Source organism: Euwallacea similis, chromosome 30 (genome assembly GCF_039881205.1).
Source record: "Euwallacea similis isolate ESF13 chromosome 30, ESF131.1, whole genome shotgun sequence".
NCBI classification, from domain to species: domain Eukaryota; kingdom Metazoa; phylum Arthropoda; class Insecta; order Coleoptera; family Curculionidae; genus Euwallacea; species Euwallacea similis.
In genome coordinates, this window is record NC_089638.1 from 135,270 (window position 1) to 146,752 (window position 11,483).

Here is an 11,483-nt window from a genome sequence, read left to right on the forward strand (position 1 = left end):
AAAACGCCATATCCCGGGAACTATTCATCGTACAGCGTGGGGCAAAATGGTGCGTCCTTCAGTAACCACCTTCTTATTTTCATACACTTGGAGATTTATCGGTTGATGCCAAAGGGCCGAAATCTCAAAAAAAGAAAAAAAACTTTGGTGATTTTAGAGGAGTTCGCACTTTGGTACACTAACCATTTTTAGACACTGTGTAGAGGGCCTCTCAAAGTATCTACCCACGTTGAATCAGATTTGTATCAAATTCAGTATTTGGAATCTAACGATTCAAAGTATAGGTATACTATACCTATACTTTGAATACGCTGTACGATGCATAGTTCCCGAGATATGGCGTTTTAAAGTTTTCACCCTCAATTCCGTCCTACCCTTGAATGGTGAGACTTAGGAAGTTGAAATTTTATGTGGTAAGTCCTTTGAGTGTTAGGGACAATTGGTAAAAATTTCAGATCGATCGCCCGTGGGGGCCGAATTGACCCCTTAACCTTACACGGCCTTTAATTATGCTACACTTAAATAATCTAATAATGTACTTTGGCGAATTTTCGTTTTAGTTTCTATCTTGTAAATGTAATTCTAAATTAGACATTTCCATTACTATTGCATCTCGTCTATTTGTGGCAAATTCTTGTAACTGTTTGGCGAAATATCTTGTTGATAACTTTGTCGAGTTGTTTGATCAGTGATATCTGGTTTTGCATCTGAATCATCCGAAATGTGCACAATTTCCCCCTGTGTTACAAAATTGACAGTAAAGGCCTCATCATCATGTTCTAATATTAAATCAGTGTCAACATTAGTACAGTGTTCCAAATTATTGCTGCTTGTCTCTACTGCTCCATAGTTTCGCCATATTTCAGATAAAATAGACAAAAATAAATCATTTTCTACTGAACCAACTTAGTTTTCTACATTATTTTCACATGTTCACCCAGATATTATCCCAGCTTTACGGAAACAATTTTCTGGTACCTTCTGCCAGGCCATTTTTAAAAAATAAATAACATTTAGCACATTTATAACTTTAATAAGCGCTCGAATATTATCAACAGATTCTATTTTCGATAACAAATTTTTAATCATAATTGATCTACAGGATGTTTCAAAGTTGTGGTGACAAAAGTCTAAGGGAAATTTCTCTGACCAAAATAAGAAAAGAAGTTCTCGTGAACATGGGTCCGCAAATGCTTTGTTTTCGAGCTACAGGGTAAGTTTAAAGAAAAAAAGTTTTTTTATTTATCGTTTAGAAACGCATTTATCTATTTGAATAAAATTTTTACGGTTTATTAAAACAATTATTATATAACTGCTGAACCAGTTATATTTGATCCAGAATTTCCATGAGCATACTTAGCGAGCAAGTCGGTTGTTTTTTTGCAAGAAATCCCATCACCCTGTATTTTTTTAGGTTTTTATGTGATATTTAGATAACTCCATTAAAAATAGTACATTGTGTCTCTTGGCTTTTTTTTTCGTATCTTGTTTCGTTTTCGAGAAAAAATTACATTGCCATACCTGAACTCTATACGGAGAAATAACAATGCTTAGAATTATTTTTTTTAACAAAACGAGTGTGCATTGTAAACGGCCTGCATTGATTTGAGCTGAAAGTCAATAACGTTAGTTCTTAAAATCTGTCTGTCTTTGTTGTTGATAGTAAAAAAAAAATTAAAACACCTTTTTTTTAAACTTAACACACTGTATCTTGAAAACAAAACACTTGCGGACCCATGTTCACATGAACTTTTTTTCTTATTTTGGTCAAAGAAATCTCGCCTAGGCTTTTGTCACCACAACTCGGAAAAACCCTGTATAAAAAGCATTTAAATTTTTGATAATATACCAATCTAGAGATTGAACTACTGACGTACAATTCGGTGATAGAAAAATTTGTCGAATACCTTTAGGATGAGAACACGCATTGTTTAAAAATATCAAAATTTTTCTTTTTTCTGCTCCAATGTTTCTATCAAAATCTCTTAACCATTTTTCCATTATAGCAGATGTCATCCAAACTTTTCTATCACTTTTCCATGCAACAGGTAAATTATTCACATTAATATTTTTAAATGCTTTTGGATTTTTTTATTTACTGATTACCAACAATCTTTCTTTCTATTTATCCATATTAACACAACGTAGAATAGTAAGTCTTTCTTCAGATAATTTTCTACCGGTGCCCTTCTGTCGTTTAAACATTAAAGTTTTGTCCGGTAAAGCGCGAAAAAATAGACTCGTTTCGTCTCCATTGAAGATATTTCTTGATGAATAATCCTTCGTCAATGGCGTCATCTTATTTATTTAAAAAACTTTCTACGTCTCCTGAATTGACATTTCCAGTCTCCCCAGATATGGCTTTAAAAGTTATGCTATGAGCGTAGTTCCAGAAGTACCTGACCTGACATACATAGTGTCAATTTGAAAACTTCCCACCCCTGTTATCTCGAAACCGGATAGATTTTTAAAACATCGCCAGAACACGCCGATTTTATTATCGAGAGGGAACTATTTTTATGTAGAATTCACTACGCCTCTTTCAACCTTTTACCCCCCAAAGTCACTGTCTCAAATATCTTAAATGGTAAAGGGAGATAAATGATATACAGTTTTTTATTCTCTATATTTTGGTGCCTCGTTTGTTACATTTGATTGTTACGTTAGTGTATTGAATTCATTTTATGATATCCGTTCAAGAGAGAGTTGTAACGCGTTTTATGTAGAATCATCACGTCCGCGTCCGGTCAAAGCAGTGTCCGTTCAAGGGAGCACTATTTATATGAGATTTTGTGCAACCAAATTCTAGGCTGCGAACAAGGATTCGCTCAACACAGGTGTTCCCTTAGAGATATTTCAGTGTATTTCGCAATATAATCTTAATATTCAATAGATCATAGATTAGATTAAAACACTAACAATTAATGACATATATATATTCTAAAAAGCATTATCATTCCTTTAATAGTGTTTCATAAAAACGCGAATTATACAAAATGTGCCCACAGATCATTATTATAACAGGAGTTTTATATACTTCTCTCCTCATTGGCAAAGGTAAAGTCGTAATTACTGAAATAGGGTCAAATTACCAATGTGCTGATATCTTTAACAGCAAATTAGTTTCCATAGAAACCAAGGACCTAATCAACTGTTGTTCCCAAACGAAAATTTTATGATTTTAGTGAAAGCATTGTGAACTGCAATTTTGTATTTTATGTTACTCCTTTAAAATACCAAGGAAGAATGTATACATATAATTCAAATCATATAAATGATTTTAAGCATTTATAGATAATTATGTTGAAAGCGTCGCAGTTATTATAAAAAAAGATTATTATTACAATAAAATTTACAAAGTATTTGGTATCATAATAACGATCAACATAGATAGGGTGAGTTTCAACGGGATCGACACAGAACAAATGCATGTAGGAGACTCCAAAATAGGACAACTTGTTGAATATATTTTTTGCGGCTAATAGTTAAGAAAATATTAACCTCTGAAGTTGGCTTCAACATAAAAATAAATAAATCAATAATCAAGCTAATGTTATGCCACATTTAGGATATCTGTCACATGACTTTAGAAAATTACAAATAGCGTACCATTCAAAAACCGCATCGTAATTTCTTTAAATCCCTTTAAATTTGATTTGATTCTATTCCACTAAACTGTGATTTTATCACAAATGAGAAAATGTTTGACAAATTTTCAAGGCGAATAAAAATTTTATAATTAAAGTTACTATTAAATAGTATTGTTCGTTTGTGAGTTACTTTACAGATAACAAAATCCCAATTCTTTTAGACCTTACCTTACCCCTAATCCAACCCTTATTGAACATTTATCGATTTCACATTTCTATCAATTAAGAATGTTGATAACAATAAAACACGTTTTAAATTTGATTGCGTTATGTTGATGCATTAATGAAATAAGCCGTTTTTTAGATAATTACAATCCAACTTTGGAGGTCAATATCTCCTCAATTATTAACCATAGAAGAAAAAAATCAACAAATCGCCGTATTTTAAAGTCCCCTACACACACCTGCTATGTGTCACGTCCGTTACGACTCGCTTAGTAGATAAATTTTTCTTAGAATTCTATACATAAGCTTTGGTGCAGACCATCAATAAACATGCTCATGTCCATGAGGAACATTCATGGATATAGCCCTAAAAATTTATAAATAATTTTCAATGCACTTGTTATGATTATAAGGATTGCACATTTCGCCATTGCAGGATTTTCCAAAAAGACCGAATTCAGTGAAAACTTTCTTGGAAATATAGACAATAATGCAAAAAACATAAACAAAAATAAGTGTAAAAAATAAATATAAATGGATGGTTTTGTATAAATAGAAACGCCGAAGATCAGAATATCAATAAATATCTGTGGTGCATATTTATTGCTTAAGTATCCAAATCCAAAGGTTTCAGCGTTATAATAAAGCCCATTTTGTAGGTTGCGCTAATACAAATTTCAAGTACAAACACCAAGATTAGTTATAGAAAATTGTAAATTACTAAGTTTTACATATAGTGCATTATCATTGCTATCTTTATTATCATACGATTACAAATTACTAAACTTCAGGCGAAAGTACGCATTTTAAAACTAAATAATTTGTAAAAAGAAATTAAAAAAATAGGATTACTTTCAGATATATCGAACGAAATGTCATAAATCTGAAAACAAATAGAAAATTCGTTATGTATTGTAATAATAAAAAATCTTTTTTAACCCAACATTTAGCATAGGAATTTTTTTGTCTTATTTTGACTCAGCATCCTCGTAAGTGTCGCAAGTTCTACAGAGTATCCCAATTAATCTTTGGTCCACATGAAATCTCCGATTTCGATCAAATATGGGAAAAATGCTAAAATATGTAAATTTTAACTCGAGGGAGTATTTTTATCTAGGTTCTAAGTCATTTCTACATCCCTCTAGAGCCCAGAGCTATCTCTTCAAAAACTTTAAAAGGCAAGAGAGACAGAGTGACACATCATTTTGAAGCTGTTTCCGTTCTCTATGCAACCATGTTTTTTCAAGTTTTAGCGATTGGTTTTTCAGAACACTTCCTAGATGACTGTGGAAGGAAACAAAAGTGGTTGTGAAAAACAATTCAATTTAACGAATGTATTGCTTAAAATGTCCACCACCAACTTCCAAACAATAGCACCAACGATTTTGAAAAGCTGCTCTAACGTTTTGCAACATTTTTGGTATCATCAAACGGCACTTTGCGACGATTCGTTGTCGAAACATTTGTAGAGATGAAGGTGGTGTAGCATAAATCTTAGATTTTACTTAGCCTCAGAAAAAAAATCTAGGGTAGTTAAAAATTTGAAGCATTAGTGCAAATAACATTTCTTAGTCCGTTCCTACCAAAAAAAAAAAGAAAAAAACTATTTACAATTTGAACGAGAATGTACCAGATAAACAACGTTGAAAATTTCAATGAGCGTACAACAATTTCGTTATTCTGATAAAATCAATCGCTGAAAAAATATGGTTTCATAGGGAACGGAAACAGCTTCAAAATGATGTGTCACTCGGTCTCTCTTGCCATTTAAAGTTTTTGAAGAGATAGCTCTGTGCTCTAGAAGGATGCAGAAATGGCTTCGAACCAAGGTAAAAATACTCCCTCAAGTTAAAATTTACATATTTTAGCATTTTCCCCACATTTGGATGAAATAGAGGATTTCATGAGATGCAAATTTTAGTTGGGTCACCCTGTATAGTTGATTTCTATTTTCAGGATGTGGCCAAGAGACATCAAGCCTTTCGTGTTTTGATTGTGACCCAATACATTATCCTAATAATGAGTGTGCCGATCCAACAAAGAACGGAGTGCCGTACGTCAACTGTGGAGAACAATTTCCAGAAATATCACCAAACGCCTCATTAATATGTCTTTATGCTAACATTACGTTTTTCGATAAGTTAAAAATTCATATGAATGATGAGCATAGGTGTTAAGAATTCCATTACATATATTCTTTCTTTTATCAATATTTCAAAAATTGCAGGTGTGCAATTATTTAAAATAAGAAGCATGTAGCTGTCGAAATTATAATATCAGGAATATTCTATTTAATTCTACAGCTAAACTCCATTGCTTTTAGGCAACGAGGCTAATAAGGCTGGCATCTATAGAGGATGTAATGTTCAAAATGAATCGGTAATTGACTTCTGCGATTGGTTCAAGGAGGAAATAGATGACAAGAACGGTGTTCTAATATCTTGTAAGCTTTGCACAGCACACGTTGTAATAATTTAACGTTGCCCAATGCCAGTGATCAAATTAGCAGTTCTCGCTTGATTAAACTGGCCATCATCTTTACATCCTTTGGTTTCTTACTTAGCAACATATTTTAGTATAATACTACAGAATTTTCAGAGTTCCTGACTTTGAAATTCTATTTTTCAATTTTTAAATATTTTGCGAATGTTTGTTTACTTACATTTTTTGTACAAGATTAATGTTTATGTAAAAAAGTTTTAAATGTGCTACTCTGTATATTCTCTATTAAAACGTATATGTTCCTATTTATTTACAAAATCTTAAAATAATAAATTAAACTGCATGTAAAACCTGGTCGATAACATGACCATGAGTATAGTGAAAGAAACTGAAAACACATTGGTACCATCACCTTCATTGTCAGCTCCCTCATAGCATTGATGTTTGCAAAGGTCACTATTGCATGTAATACAAGCAAAATTCTCAATCTTCGTTGGTATTATTTGACAGTAGTATTTGCAAATATCCAAAACTCCATTGATGGTGTCGATGGATTCTATTTCACAGTCTCTGGCTGATACACTCCTTCCACTATGAGAAAATGTATTGGGACAAAAATGATGCATGTGTTCCTCAAAAACGTGAAAAATATTGAATTTGTTAATTATTCATTATTTTAAAACCTAATCGATTAGAAATTTTACTAAAAATGAATTATATTAAATCCACCGAAACTCTAGATAAAAACATAAGACAAGAAAGCCTTATCTTAAAAATTGTAACACCTAGAAGTCATGAGCGTATTTTAATGAAACTTTGTAAATATATTGACGATACTATACAAAATAAATTATATAACTTACAAATGAAGTCTTTAAAATTCGAATAATGCGTATAATCACCTTATGAATGAAACTACTTCCAGAAACTCGTCTGGGCATGCTTCTAAGTAAATGGTCAATTTCCTCTTGAGATAGTATATTCCAGGTAACTTCAATTGTATTTCGTAACTCTGCTAAAGTTCGTTATGGATTTTCCAGCATAGTAACTGTTTTTCCTGTCATGTCCCATGCGAGTTCTATGGAGGAAAGATTAGGAGAGTATGGAGGTCAAGGAAACACATTAACAGTACGATGTCATAGATGAGTCATAGTTATACGAGTAACATGTTGCCGCGCATTACCTTGCTGGAAAAGCACCTTTTCAATACGTTGAATGTATGGTATAGTTATTGGTTCTAATAATTCCTGTATGTAACACACTGCGTTATATGTAAAATTCGATCAACTTCACCACTACTACAACTAATACGTGTAAATAAAACACCGCTCTACGTGAATTTTTAATTTTTGTCTTTTTTTTTAACGCACGAATAACTTTCGAACTTTCGCAGGCGACGGGAAAAATATTCCTGCCGCAGTACTGACCGAAAATTTTTGTTCGAACTTTGGCAAAAACATTTAACACAAATTTGCTATAACACAGTTTCAAGGAGGGTTTTTTGATCATAGGCTAACGAAGCCTTAGATTTTTAAGTCTCTTCCCTACAATCTTTATTGGATCAATGTACGTTTTACAATTTTAGGCACATGTCTGTACAATCTCTGGTATACGATCACATAAAAGTGTGACAAACAGTTTACCAACGATTCGATGCAAATACGGAGAGTTTCAGGTCAAACGTTATGAAAATAATCACATGAAGATGCACAAAATTGGCACACCTAAATGCCTAAACCTAAAGTCGTCTCTCTTCTTATTGTTTCACCTACCCAACGACGCAAAATCAAATTTTAGTTATAAATTATTAAAGATACTTCACAAATCACGAAAATTACCCTCACTAATAGATCTTAGTTAATCTATATTTCAAAGATGGGACAACATCGAATCGTATTATTTAGTCATTACAGGGGCAATTTAAACGTATTATTTAAATAAATAATTAATTTTTTATAAGAATTAAGTGGTATTAAAATTTAGATCTTCATCGCGACTCTTATATTTTTGGTTTTCTACGATTCCTTAAGCTCGGTCAGTTTTTGGGAGACATGTGGTCACAATACTTAGCTAGAGTATCCTCAGTAGTCGTATTTATTGGGAAAATGTTTCCCAAAGAAAAACCAAGTAAGCATATAAAATACATTTAATATTTCGTACCTGTTTCACGTCCTGTATATTTTTCGTGGTCGGGGCAGCCGGCGGCGCATCGCCAAGAAGTTCGGGTAAAAAGAGGCTGGATGCCAAAAAATATTACCCTCTAGAGGTTCGCAACGGTTCGATTCGGCTTGGATCGGTCCAACTGGTTGAGACTTTGAAAAATGTTCGGTGAACATCTCATAAACACCAGGAGCTATAAATAAATGACAAAAAATCTTTTTGTAGAGGACGGCGCACCGGAAAGTTTCCGCTAAGGTTATTTTTCTTATAAACGAACAAATGAAAATACGTTCGAAGACGTAAACTTCAGTTATCAAAAATAAGCATTTTTTTTACATATTTGCATCCCCTCTGGTCCGACCCCTGCGAAAAGGCGGCTATCATCCTTAATACGTTAAATGGAAAGGAGGGGGACGAACGATATCTTATATCAAAGGGAATTGAATTCCTATTGTTATGAGACCTTCTTCGCATTATTTGATCGATAAATAAAGTGTACAAAAAAGAATATTAGTAATAGTATTTTGGAATTTCAGTCGATATTTCGAAAAATCTGCTACTATCGGTTTCAGTGAGCCATCCTGTATTTAACACGCTGTGCCTCAGTGACGAAGCGTTTAAGGACCTTGGTAGGCATATAAACTTTTTTGCTCAAAACGAGGAACTCTTTAATTTTTGAATACTTACGTCTGGGACACCTTGTACGATATTCGAAGATTGAAACGATATCTTTAAAAAACCTGAAAAACCCCCAGAAAATCGCCAAGAAAAAGGAAATTTCTTAAAATACTTTGGAAATCAACGCGCACGAGATGCAAAAAAATCCTCTGAAATCCCAAGCAGGAATTCCCTCGTACCTCTTCATGTTGTTCCAAAAGTATCATTAATATCGCGTAAAAAGTGTATAGAAAAATTTGAAAAATCGTCAGACGTCTTCACCGAACCGTCGACCAATCTCAATCTCTCTAGATCTCTCGACGCGAACTTACTTTGAGATTTAAAAATCCCGATCGCAAACATACTAACCACACGTAAATCTGTTTTCAGGTACCTTCTTGCCCGTGATATACAACTTCCTTTGGATGGTGAGGAACCTAATATCTCTAGTATACATAGAGCTCTTATTCATGGTACCAATGGTGGTAGTTCAGTCGCACTATTTGATGGCTTACTTCGAACGAGATTCCTTCTTCCGTTATTTGTCGTTGCATCTATTTGTGATTTTTGTAGGTTGATACCGTAAGCGATCTACGTAAGGAACATAAGAAAAACATCATTTTTAGATGCTCAGCTTGAACTTCATAGTTATATTAGGAGAGAGAATCTTCTACACGAATTGTGGCGTCGTTAAAACTTTGTTGATGTCAATTAATCCCGAGAACGAAAACTTAAAGATTAAATCGAATCGACACGTGTTGAGGGGTTCAATACAAAAGGTCCACGTACGGATCACCATCATGATAATCATCTTATTTCACGGTGGTTTGTTGAACTATTATTTCTGGACCGTCCAAGCCGAACAAAATGTTTTAATTGTCTTAATTCTACGACCGATTTTCGGTTTGTCGCCGAAACGACGATCGTTCGTCAAAATTTAAAAAAAAATTATATTTCAGGAAGTGCCGCGTGGAAATTTTGGCCGTACATTTGTGGTTGGGGCGTTTTCAGCATAATATCAATGTCGATAGTGTCATCCATCTACTTCATATACTTTTTTTTCCAAAACCAGATGGCCTTATTGATTCTCATCGACTATATAATGCAATTCCGGAAAAAGTGCAATAAAGAGGATCGAAGAATTTTGAATTATTATAGGAGCTTTCTGCAAAGGGCCGAAGTGTTGAGAGAGTCCGAAATGGACATTATGGAACATTTAAAGAACATCGCGGGGATGTATTTGAAGATTCAAAGGTACTATTATCGAAAAAGATTTTCGCTCAAATCTGTCACTGCTGTAAGGTTCGATCCTCTGCGCCCCAAGAACCGTGCAGTCACAATTTCTTTAAAGCGAGAATCGACCAACGACCAAAAAAATCAGGGTCGCACGAACAGGGGTTGACAAAGTTCAAATTTCAAAGTAACGTTTCTCGCTCGATACTAAAACAAAGACAATAGAGACTTGAAGCAAGATTGATGAAGAAAAGATTTCGCATACGCCACTGACGTTCACGAATTGCCCCTGACAAGACTGTTGAACGCCCCTTAAACTTTCATTAAAAAAATGTAACTTCATGAAAATCCCTATGATTTTTCCCGCAAACCAAAAATCAAAAAACCCTCAAGTACGTTCTGAGATATGGCCCGAGATCCCTCGACGAGGTTGCAATGAAAAGACCGCGGTCGTGCGAACGCCATTGATACGCACATATGAAAAAGTTGTGCGTTACATTGTCTGGTTTTGACTTTTTATTTAAAATATTTTAACGTAAACCAATCTAAGCCACCGTGTTTTCCCAATCGACCCTTCTTCGTATCTCTAACCGAAACCGAACCGAAATCTCTAGGAAAGCCACGTAACCCATGTTAAATGAGACGTCCGGTATATCACTTTCGCAACTTTCAGATCAAACAACCGAATAATCAAATCAAACCAGTCGCTACATTTCTTGTTCCTCTGTGCCTCCATATGTTTCTCGTTTGCAATAATATTACTGGTTTTCTCGGTGAGTTCAATTTAACTAACGTTTAGTCTCGTTTAGCCATACTCCACATTTTAGTCTTACGAAGGCGGCACTCTGATAGGACTAATCAATTGCCTAATATTTGTCTTCATCGGTTATATTTTACTGAACACCGTTGAAGATTATAATCATTTCGTAAGAAAATAATTCGAAAAAAACCTCGAGATCGTCGTATAAAACGAAATGTTTTGTAGGGAAACATGTTTTCTACGGCATATTCGGACTTGAGTTGGTATAATTGGACCGTAAAATGCCAGAAAATGTATTTCATAGGGACGATACATTTTTCCAGGGTATTTAAGATAACTTTGTTTCTGTGGATCGACGTTAACAGGCAGCTTTTACAGAAGGTATAAACTTCCATTTTAGATTCACGTTCACACGT